This window comes from Chiloscyllium punctatum, chromosome 5 (assembly GCF_047496795.1).
Source record: "Chiloscyllium punctatum isolate Juve2018m chromosome 5, sChiPun1.3, whole genome shotgun sequence".
Taxonomy (NCBI): Eukaryota; Metazoa; Chordata; class Chondrichthyes; order Orectolobiformes; family Hemiscylliidae; genus Chiloscyllium; species Chiloscyllium punctatum.
The window spans coordinates 419,917-432,416 of NC_092743.1; the positions used below are offsets into that span (position 1 = coordinate 419,917).

General features: G+C 48.0%; 1 protein-coding gene across 1 annotated transcript in view; it reads right to left on the reverse strand.

The window, feature by feature from the left end:
* Positions 1-12,500, reverse strand: part of LOC140476713 (SCO-spondin-like) — a 138,265-nt gene that overhangs the window by 124,449 nt on the left and 1,316 nt on the right. Inside the window, exon 2 of the mRNA XM_072569532.1 lies at positions 1,460-1,625. The gene's annotated coding sequence lies outside the window, so the exon portion shown is untranslated. The remainder of the gene's footprint in view (positions 1-1,459; positions 1,626-12,500) is intronic.

Sequence of the window (12,500 nt, forward strand, 5' to 3'; positions counted from 1 at the left end):
AGGTCAGGCAGCATCCAAGGAACAGGAGAATCGACGTTTCGGGCATGAGCCCCTCTTCAGGAATTACATGCATGATCCAGTTTGTCTCTGGCTGAGGTACTAAGATGTTCAGCTTTGGAGTTTGGCTCTGGACCATTCAAAATTTTTCAGTGGAGTCTCCCTTCCAGCCTGGACAATGTTATTGGCACCAACGTGGGTGATACCAGCTGGATCTCTGCCCTGGACAGTGAGATTCTCTTCCTTTCCAGTCAGTTTGATGTGGGTAATGATTCAGCAGGTGCCCATTTGCACATTCCCAGGGACAGGGTCATCATCATGGTCTGTTGACCCTTCCTGCAGCTGATTACGAGCTTGTTCCTAGTGGCAGATTTCCGACATTGTTATGTTTTGATGTCCTGTTTAGGTTTTTAATTCTTACCCTTGGTGTTGTCAATATTGGCTGCTGCTTCTCCCTTCCCTCATCCCCAGGATGTGTCCGTGTGTGTCCGTGTGTGTGTGTCCATGTGTATCCATGTGTGTGTGTCTATGTGTCCGTATGTGTGTGTGGCCCCGTGTGTGTGTGTGTGGCCCCGTGTGTGTCCGTGTGTGTGTGTCCGTGTGCGTGTGTCCGTCCTCGTGCGTGTTTGTGTGTGTGTCTGTGTCCGTGTGTGTGTCTGTGTGTGTGTGTGTGTGTGTGTGTGTGTCTATGTGTCCGTGTGTGTCCGTGTGCGTGTGTGTGCATGTGTGCGTGTCCGTGTGTGTCCGTGTGTGTGTGTGTGCGTGTGCATGCGTGTCCGTGTGTGTGCGTGTCCGTGTGTCTGTGTGTGTGCGTGTCCATGTGTGTCTGTGTGCTTGTGTGTGTGCGTGTGCGTGCGTCCGTGTGTGTGTCCGTGTGTGTGTGTGTCCGTGTGTGTGTGTGTGTGTGTGTCCGTGTGTGTGTGTGTCCGTGTGTGTGTGTGTCCGTGTGTGTGTGTACTCAGACACTCCTGTCCATTCGGAGTATGGACTGAATTGCAGTGTGAACATAGATGTATACAGCACGGGAACGAATCCTTCAGCCCAACCTGTTCATACTGACCAAGTCTCCTCAAATAAACGACTCCCATTTGCCTGTGTTTGACCCTTACCTCTCCAATTCTCCCCCTGTCTATGTACCTGTCCAAATGTCTTTTTCATGTTGTAATTATAGCTGCCTCCACTATTTTATTCACAAACACTCTCTCTCACACATACACACACACACTCTCTCAGACACACACATACACACACACACACTCTCTCAGACACACACACACACACACTCTCTCTCTCACACACATACACACACACTGTCTCTCCTACACACACTCTCTCATATATACATACTCACACTCACACTCACAAAGCCTTCCCCCCGCACCCCCCCTGCCCCCCCGCCCCCTCCCCCCCCCGCCCCCCCGCCTCCCCCCACCCCCCCCAATCCCCAGCTGCTGCTACTCACGGCAGAATTTGGTGTTTCTCCAGTTGACCAGCACACCCTGCTGGGCACAGAGCCGAGCAAACGCTGCTACACTGCTACACTCGCAGTGCCCAGCACTCGCACAACCACACACATCGTCCAGGCACAGGCTGTAGAATGGTTCAAGGTCCACCACTTCATGACACACCTGGGAGAGGGATGGTCGTGAGGATGTGAGGCAGAGAGAGGAGAAAGGTAGAGACATGGGAGAAGGTGCCAGGGGAGACAGAGGGGTTGTGAGGGAACGTTTCGGGGAGGGTGAGACAGTGAGAGAGTAGGAGGGGAGGGGCAGAATGGTAAGGGGATGAAGGGGGGTAGGGGGCGAGGAGGAGAGGGTCATGAGTGGAGTGAGAGAGATAGTGCGGGGAACAGGGTCAAGACAGGAGAGAGAGAGAGAGAGAGAGAGAGAGAGATTATTCACTTTGTAAAATGCACCCAGCATCATATTATTCAAGAACAGGATTCTGAGGGCAGGGAAGGAATCTCTGATAGTTCTGGGTGTCTGACTGAGGATGTGAACAAGAAAGGCCATCTCCATCATTGACTCTGGTTTTCAACAAACATCCCCATTGGTCACTGTTGAACTCAGAGTGACTTTTGAACCACTCATGGTGACCTCTGACCTTCACAGTGACCTCTGTCCCTCATATGATCTATGACATTTACAGTGACCTGTCCCTTAGAGTGACCCAGTGATAGTGTCCTCAATTCTGGGCCATGACCTCAACCCTTTTAAAATAGGAGAAGGATCTCGAGTTACAATCAACAGGGAACTGGCCAAGACAGAGCAAATTATTTGGTATTACTTGTAGACAATCCTTTATCCGAAATCCCAAAATCCAAAAGATTTTTGTGTAGGTTTTTTTCTCATTAACAAGGGTGTTTGCTGTACAGTTAACCCAACTCCACACCCACTTGATGCAGGTCACTCAGATGCGACGTGGGGGTGTGGCGTCACGTGGCCCAGTATTGGCAGGCCTCAATTCTGTCTCAGGGCCCGTAGTACTCACTGTGAGTCTGCTGTTCACTAAGATGTTTCCTGGAAAAGGAAAAGTCCACATCTCTGGGAGACCCGCACCAATCAACCACACCGCCCCGTGGCCCAACATTTCAACTCCTCCTCCCTCTCTGCCGAGGACATGGAGGTCCTGGGCCTCCTTCACCACCGCTCCCTCACCACCAGACGCCTGGAGGAAGAACACCTCATCTTCCGCCTCGGAACACTTCAACCCCAGGGCATCAATGTGGACTTCAACAGTTTCCTCATTTCCCCTTCCCCCACCTCACCCTAGTTCCAAATTTCCAGCTCAGCACTGTCCCCATGACTTGTCTGGACTTGTCCTACCTGCCTATCTCCTTTCCCACCTATCCACTCCACCCTCTCCTCCCTGACCTATCACCTTCATCCCCTCCCCCACTGTACTCTATGCTACTCTCTCCCCACCCCCACCTTCCTCTAGCTTATCTCTCCACGCTTCAGGCTCACTGCCTTTATTCCTGATGAAGGGCTTTTACCCGAAACGTCGATTTCGAAGTTCCTTGGATGCTGCCTGAACTGCTGTGGTCTAACATCAAGTATACAAGGTGCTGCTGAGACCCCATCTACAGTACTGTGAGCAGGTTTAGTCTCCTTATTTAAGGAAATATATCATTTCATTGGAGGCATTTCAGAGAAGGTTCACTCATCTGATCACTGTTATGGAGGGATTGTCTTATGAGCAAAAGCTAAACAGGTTGGGCCTCTGCTCACTTGAGTTTCGAAGAATGAGAGGTGATCGCATTGAAACATACAGGATTCTTACGGGACTTGACAAGGTAAATGCTGAGAGAATGTTTCCTCATATGGGAGAATCTAGGATGAGAGGTCATAATCACAGATAAAGAGGCACCAGTTTAAGATAAGGTCGAATTTCTTCTCTCTGAGGGTTGAGAGTCTCTGGAACTCCTTGCCACACAGAGCTGTGGGGCTAGAGTCCTTGTGTATGTTTAAGGCTTGTATGGATAGATTCTTGATCTATAGAGGAATCAAAGATCACAGAGAAAGGGCAAGAAGTGGAGATGAGGAATGTCGGATCAGCCATGATCCTATTGAATGGCAGAGCAGACTCAAGGGGTTGAATGGCCATCTCCTGCCTATTTCTTATGGTCTATATCAGTTCAGGGACAAACATGACAGATCCAAAATTAACGACAGAATCTGAGCGATTACAAACATTCCATTGTTTCATACTGTCAACGAGATGGAAATCTGTGGGGTTGGAAGAAATGTTTTCATTCTTAACAACAACTGATGACAAAATTCAGCAAGTTCTAACTGTCTGTGTGGAGGTTGTACATTCTCCCCGTGTCTGCGTGGGTTTCCTCTGGGTGCTCCGGTTTACTTCAAAGATGTGCAGGTTAGGGTAGATTAGCCATGGGAAATGCAGGGTTACAGTGATAGAGTGGGGCGTGAGTCTGAGTGGGATGCCCTTTGGAGGGTCGGTATAGACTCAATGGGCTGAATGGCCTGCTTCCAGTCTATAGAGATTCCAGGATTCTATGGCACTGGTGAGAAATGTAATGAAAAGTTTGATCCCCTACAGCTCAATCAGGAATCTCGAATGGAGATCGTTTCGGCAGCTACACTGCATGGAGAACAAATCATCCCTTGCAGATTTGAGTTTGATCACAGCTGACGAGATGACCCAAAGTCAGCAATGACTGAGACTGTGCCACGTGGGAATCAACCATCAGGCAACAGGAGTGAGCAAACCAATGTACTGGGTCTCACCCCCAGAGCTACCACTCTGGGGGGGAGGAAAATGGGCAGCTTCATCATGGGGTTGTAGAACACAACTTTTACATTTCAGCACAGATTGGCAGGTTGAGGACAAAGTGCTCACATTGCGAACAAGTTGCACAAGAGTCCATGGAAGTTACCACTGAGATGGGATAACAACTATCCACAGATTCACAATCTGGTTACAAGGAAATCACCTGGCTTAGTGAACCAGGACACTGCAGAAAAGGTAGTATCTGTTCTAGCTTGGCAGCCATTTCCTGTGAAAGATGCCACAGGTAAAAGATTGGAGCAGTTCTCTGATTCAACAGGGAAGACTTTGTCACTGATGGACTTCAAGAGGTGAAATGTGCTCTGGATATGAAATAGGCCCATTGATTGGGGCAACAGCCTAAACAAAGCTCCTCCAAGAGAAAGGTCCTCAAGTGGAGAAAGATTTTACAGATTTCAGAGAATCCAGAACAGAATCAACACCAACACAGTCCTCAACACAGACTCCAATCTGATTACTGTGTCCATCATGACATCAGAGAGCTGGGGAAGATACACCATTCATGACTCAGTGACAAAAACGATTAATGAGGGAAAATGGTTGACATTGTTGACATGGACTTCAGTAAAACCTTTGAGAAGGTCCCTCATGGCAGACTGATCCAAAAGGTGAAGTCACATGGTATCAGGGTGAGATGGCAAAAGGGATACGGAACTGGTTTGGTCACAGGAGACAGAGGGGAGTGGGGGAAGGATGCTTTTCCGAATGGAGGACTGTGACTAGTGATGTTCCACAGGGATCAGTGCTGGGAACATAGAACATAGAACATAGAAGAATACAGCGCAGTACAGGCCCTTCAGCCCTCGATGTTGCGCCGATCAAAGCCCACCTAACCTACACTAACCCACTATCCTCCATATACCTATCCAATGCCCGCTTAAATACCCATAAAGAGGGAGAGTCCACCACTGCTACTGGCAGGGCATTCCATGAACTTACGACTCGCTGAGTGAAGAACCTACCCCTAACATCAGTCCTATATCTACCCCCCCCTTAATTTAAAGCTATGCCCCCTTGTAATAGCTGACTCCATACGTGGAAAAAGGTTCTCACTGTCAACCCTGTCTAACCCCCTAATCATCTTGTACAACTCCATCAAATCACCCCTAAACCTTCTTTTCTCCAATGAAAACAACCCCAAGTGCCTCAGCCTTTCCTCATAGGATCTTCCTACCATACCAGGCAACATCCTGGTAAACTTCCTCCGCACCTGTTCCAGTGCCTCCACATCCTTCCTATAGTATGGCGACCAAAACTGCACACAATATTCCAGCTGCGGCCGCACCAGAGTCTTATACAACTGCAGCATGACCTCAGGACTCCGGAACTCAATTCCTCTACCAATAAAAGCCAGTACGCCATATGCCTTCTTCACTGCACTATTTACCTGGGTGGCAACTTTCAGAGATCTGTGTACATGGACACCAAGATCCCTCTGCTCTTCCACACTACCAAGTAGTCTACCATTAGCCCAGTAATCCATCTTTTTATTACTCTTACCAAAGTGAATCACTTCACACTTAGCTACATTGAACTCCATTTGCCACCTTTCTGCCCAGCTCTGCAGCTTCTCTATATCCCGCTGTAACCTGCCATATCCTTCCTCACTGTCTACAACTCCTCCGACTTTCGTATCATCCGCAAACTTGCTCACCCAACCTTCTAACCCTTCCTCCAGGTCATTTATAAAAATGACAAACAGCAATGGTCCCAAAACAGATCCTTGCGGAACACCGCTAGTGACGGCACTCCAAGATGAACCTTTGCCATCAACTACTACCCTCTGTCTTCTTCCAGCCAGCCAATTCCTAATCCAAACCTCCAACTCACCCTCAATGCCATATCTCTGTATTTTCTGCAGTACCCTACCATGGGGGACCTTATCAAACGCCTTACTAAAATCCATATATACCACATCTACCGCTTTCCCCTCATCTACCTCCTTAGTCACCTTCTCAAAGAATTCAATAAGGTTTGTGAGGCACGACCTGCCCTTCACAAAACCATGCTGACTATCCTTGATCACATTATTCCTATCCAGATGTGCATAAATCCTATCCCTTACAATTCTCTCTAAGACTTTGCCCACAACAGAAGTGAGACTCACTGGCCTATAGTTACTAGGATTATCCCTACTCCCCTTCTTGAACAAGGGAACCACGTTTGCTAGCCTCCAGTCCTCTGGCACTACTCCTGTCGACAAAGAGGACACAAAAATCAAGGCCAATGGCTCTGCAATCTCCTCCCTTGCTTCCCAGAGAATCCTAGGATAAATGCCATCAGGCCCAGGGGACTTATCTATTTTCACCCTTGCCAGAATTTCCAACACCTCTTCTCTACATATCTCAAAGCCATCCATTCTACTTATTCGTGCCTCAGTATTCATATCGACAACAATGTCCTGTTCCTGAGTGAATACTGACGAAAAGTATTCATTCAGCGCCTCCCCAATCTCTTCAGCCTCCACACGCAACTTCCCATTACTATCCTTGATTGGACCTATTCCTACCCTAGTCATTCTTTTATTCCTAACATACCGATAGAAAGCCTTAGGGTTTTCCCTAATCCTACCAACTAAGGACCTTTCATGTCCCCTCCTTGCTGCTCTTAGCTCTCTCTTCAGGTCCTTCCGGGCTACCTTATAACTCTCAATCGCCCCAATTGAACCTTCACGCCTCATCTTTACAAAGGCCGCCCTCTTCCATTTAACAAGGGATTCCAATTCCTTATTAAACCACGGCTCCCTCACACGACCCTTTCCTCCCTGCCTGATAGGTACATGATCTACATGGACGGTTTGGAGGAAAACGTAGCTGGGCTAATTAGTAAGTTTGCGAATAATACAAAGATTGAGGGAGTTGCAGATAGTGAGGAGGATTATCAGAGGATACAGCAGGATATAGATCATTTGGAGACATGGACAGAGAAATGGCGGATGGAGTTTAATCCGGACAAGTGTGAGGTGATGTATTTTGGAAAGTCAAGTACAGGTGGAAATTATACAGTGAACGGCAGAACCCTTAGGGGAATCGATACACAGAGGGCTCTGGGTGTGAAGGTTCACAGATCACTGAAGGGGACAGTGCAGGTAGATAAGGGAGTGAAAAAGGCCAATGGCATGTTCGCCTTCATTGGAAAGGGCATTGAGTATAAGAATAGACAAGTTCTGCTGCAGCTTTAGAGAACTCTAGTGAGACCACACATGGAATATTGTGGACACTACACTGCCAGAAGGATGTGGATACTTTGGAGAGGGGACAGAAAAGATTTACCAGGATGTTGCCTGGTCTGGGGATTTGAGCTATGAAGAAAGATTGGATAAACTGGATTTGTTTTCACTGGAATGCAGGACACTGAGGGGTGACTTGATAGAAGTTTATAAGATTGTGAATGGCATGGATGGGGTGGAAGTATGAGGCTTTTTCTCAGGGTGGAGGGGTCAGTTACAGGTTTAAGGTGTGGGGGGGGCATGTATAAAAGAGATGTGTGAGGTAGGTTTTCACACAGAGGTTGGTGAGTGCCTGGAATGCACTGCCAGAGGAGGGGGTGGAAGCAGGCACTAGAGCAGCGTTCGAGAAACACCTGGACAGATACAGGAATAGGGAGGGAATAGAGGGATCCAGATCCTGTCAGTGAAGACGGCTTTAGGATGGAAGGGCTAAATGTGTCAGCACAGGTTTGGAGGGCCGAAGGGCCTGTTCCTGTGCTGGGTTGTTCTTTGTTCTTTGACTCCCCAGGAACCAGAGAAATGCAGCAAGACCAAGATATGGTAAAACCAAAATACTGTGGATGCAGGAAGCTGAAATTAAATTAGATATTGCTGGAGAAATTCAGCATGTCGGGCAGCAACACTGGAGAGAAAACAGAGTGTCCAATCCAATAACACTTTTCTTTTGAATGGGAAAATATCCAGGCATTGCTGACACATAGCAAGTAACATCGATGGCCCACAAATACTAGGCAATGACCATCACCAATAAGAGACCATCTAATCCCCACTATCAATATCCTGGGATTTACCATTCACCAGAATTGAACTAAACTCATCATATTAAGACAGTGATACAAGAGCAGGTCAGAGGCTAGGAATACTGCCATGGGGAATTCACTCCTGAGAGTGGTAGTGGTGGAGGGTTGTTTTTCAGACTGGAGGCCTGTGACCAGTGGAGTGCCACAAGGATCGGTGCTGGGTCCTCTACTTTTTGTCATTTACATAAGTGATTTGGATGGGAGCATAAGAGGGAGAGTTAGTAAGTTTGCAGATGACACCAAAATTGGAGGGTTAGTGGACAGCGAAGGGGGTTACCTCAGATTACAACAGGATCTGGACGAGATGGGCCAATGAGCTGAGAAGTGGCAGATGGAGTTTAATTCAGATAAATGCGAGGTGCTGCATTTTGGGAAAGCAAATCTTACTAGGATTTATACACTTAATGGTAAGGTCCTAGGGAGTGTTGCTGAATACAAAGACCTTGGAGCGCAGGTTCATAGCTCCTTGAAAGTGGAGTCGCAGGTAGATAGGATAGTGAAGAAGGCATTTGGTATGCTTTCCTTTATTGGTCAGAGTATTGAGTACAGGAGTTGGGAGGTCATGTTGCGGCTGTACATTGGTTAGGCCACTGCTGGAATATTGCGCGCAATTCTGGTCTCCTTCCTATCGGAAAGATGTTGTGAAACTTGAAAGGGTTCAGAAAAGATTTACAAGGATGTTGCCAGGGTTGGAGGATTTGAGCTATAGGGAGAGGCTGAACAGGCTGGGGCTGTTTTCCCTGGAGTGTCGGAGGCTGAGGGGTGACCTTATAGAGGTTTACAAAATTATGAGGGGCATGGATAGGATAAATAGACAAAGTATTTTCCCTGGGGTCGGGGAGTCCAGAACTAGAGGGCACAGGTTTAGGGTGAGAGGGGAAAGATATAAAAGAGACCTAAGGGGCAACTTTTCATGAAGAGGGTGGTACGTGTATGGAATGAGCTGCCAGAGGAAGTGGTGGAGGCAACATTTAAGAGGCATTTGGATGGGTATATGAATAGGAAGGGTTTGGAGGGATATGGGCCGGGTGCTGGCAGGTGGGACTAGATTAGGTTGGGATATCTGGTCGGCATGGACGGGTTGGACCGAAGGGTCTGTTTCCATTGTCCAACCAGAGGGGAGGCCATATTGGATTTGGTACTCGGTAATGAACCGGGACAAGTGGTGGGCTTGTTAGTGGGTGAGCATTTTGGTGATGGTGACCACAATTCTGTGACTTTCACCTTGGTTATGGAGAGAGATAGGTGCGCACAACAAGGTAGATTTTACAATTGGGGGAAGGGAAATTACGATGCTGTAAGACAGGATTTGAGGAGCATAAGTTGGGAGCATAGGCTGTCAGGGAAGGATGTGGTGGAAATGTGGGACTTTTTCAAGGAGCAGATACGACGTGTCCTTGATATGTATGTACCTGTCAGGCAGGAAAGAAATGGTCGTGTGAGGGAGCCTTGGTTGACGAGGGAGGTTGAATGTCTAGTAAAGAGGAAGAAGGAGGCTTACATAAGGTTGAGGAAACAGGGTTCAGACAGAGCAGTGGAGGGATACAGGATAGCCAGAAGGGACCTGAAGAAAGGGATTAGGAGAGCTCAGAGAGGGCATGAAAAATTCTTGACGGATAGGATCAAGGATAACCCCAAGGCATTCTATGTGTATGTGAGGAACCTGAGAATGACGAGAACGAGGGTAGGTCCGATCAAGGACAGTAGTGGGAGACTGTGTATTGAGTTGGAAGAGATAGGAGAGGTCTTGAACAAGTACTTCTCTTCAGTATTTACGAACGAGAGGGACCATATTGTTGAAGAGGAGAGTGTGAAACGGACTGTTAAGCTAGAAGAGATACTTGTTAGGAAGGAAGATGTGTTGGACATTTTGAACAACTTGAGGATAGACAAGTCCCCCGGGCCTGACGGAATATATCCTAGGATTATGTGGGAAGCAAGAGAGGAAATTGCAGTACCGTTGGCAATGATCTTCTCGTCTTCACTGGCAACGGGGGTGGTACCAGGGGACTGGAGAGTGGCGAATGTTGTGCCCCTGTTCAAAAAAGGGAATAGGGATAACCTCGGGAATTACAGGCCAGTTAGTCTTACTTCTGTGGTAGGCAAAGTAATGGAAAGGGTACTGAGGGATAGGATTTACGAGTATCTGGAAAGACACTGCTTGATTAGGGACAGCCAGCACGGATTTGTGAGGGGTAGGTCTTGCCTTACAAGTCTTATTGAATTCTTTGAGGAGGTGACCAAGCATGTGGATGAGGGTAGAGCAGTGGATGTAGTGTACATGGATTTTAGTAAGGCATTTGATAAGGTTCGCCATGGTAGGCTTATGCGGAAAGTCAGGAGGCATGGGATAGTGGGAAGTTTGGCCAATTGGATAGAAAACTGGCTAACCGATCGAAATCAGAGAGTGGTGGTAGATGGTAAATATTCAGCCTGGAGTCCAGTTACAAGTGGAGTTCCGCAGGGATCAGTTCTGGGTCCTCTGCTGTTTGTAATTTTTATTAATGACTTAGATGAGGGAGTCGAAGGGTGGGTCAGTAAATTTGCAGATGATACGAAGATAGGTGGAGTTGTGGACAGTGAGGAGGGCTGTTGTCGGCTGCAGAGGGACTTAGATATGATGCAGAGCTGGGCTGAGGAGTGGCAGATGGAGTTCAACCCTGCCAAGTGTGAGGTTGTCCATTTTGGAAGAACAAATAAGAATGCGGAATACAGGGTTAATGGTAGGGTTCTTGGTCAGGTGGAGGAACAGAGGGATCTTGGGGTCTATGTACATAGATCTTTGAAGGTTGCCACTCAGGTGGATAGAGTTTGTAAGAAGGCCTATGGAGTATTATCGTTCATTAGCAGAGGGATTGAATTCAAGAGTCGTGAGGTGATGTTGCAGCTGTCCAGGACTTTGGTTAGGCCACATTTGGAGTACTGTGTGCAGTTCTGGTCGCCTCACTTTAGGAAAGATGTGGAAGCTTTGGAGAGGGTGCAGAGAAGATTTACCAGGATGTTGCCTGGAATGGAGAATAGGTCGTACGTGGATAGGTTGAGAGTTCTTGGCCTTTTCTCGTTGGAACGGCGAAGGATGAGGGGTGACTTGATAGAGGTTTATAAGATGATCAGAGGAATAGATAGAGTAGACAGTCAGAAACTTTTTCCCGGGTACAACAGAGTGTTACAAGGGGACATAAATTTAAGGTGAAGGGTGGAAAGTATAGGGGAGATGTCAGGGGTGGGTTCTTTACCCAGAGAGTGGTGGGGGCATGGAATGCGCTGCCCGTGGGAGTGGTCGAGTCAGAATCATTGGCGACCTTTAAGCGGCATTTGGATAGGTACATGGATGGGTGCTTAATCTAGGATAGAAGTTCGGCACAACATCGTGGGCCGAAGGGCCTGTTCTGTGCTGTATTGTTCTATGTTCTATGTTCTATGCTGTACATCTCTATGACTTTATGACTCTCTGACTCCCCAAAGCCTGTCCATCTACAAGACACAACTCAGGAGTATGATGGAATACTCCCCACTTGCCTGGATGGGGGCAGCTCCAACACTCAAGAAGCTTGACACCATCCAGGACAAAGCAGCCACTTGATTGGCATGAACCAACCCCACCGCCCCATGGCCGAATACTTTAGCTTCCCCTCCTACTCTGCCAAGAACATGCAAGTCCTGGGCCTCCTCCATTACCAAGCCCTAGCCCCGATGCCTGGAGGAAGAATGCCTCATCTTCCACCTTGGGATCTTCCAACCACTCGGAATATGTGGATTTCACCAATTTCCCCATTTCCCCTTCCCCTACCTTATCCTAGATTAGATTAGATTAGATTCCCTACAGTATGGAAACAGGCCATTTGGCCCAACAGGTCCACACCGACATTCCAAAGAGTAACCCACCCAACCCATTCCCCCTACCCTAAATTTGCCCCTGACTAATGCATCAAACAAGATGAGTGATTTAGCATGGCCAATTCACCTGACCTGCACATCTTTGGACTGTGGGAGGAAACCGGAGCACCCGGAGGAAACCCACGCAGACACGGGGAGAACGTGCAAACTCCTCACAGTCAGTCGCCTGAGGCGGGAATTGAACCCGGGTCTCTGGCGCTGTGAGGCAGCAGTGCTAACCACTGTGCCACCCTAAGATCCAACTTTCCAACTCGGCACTGCCCTCT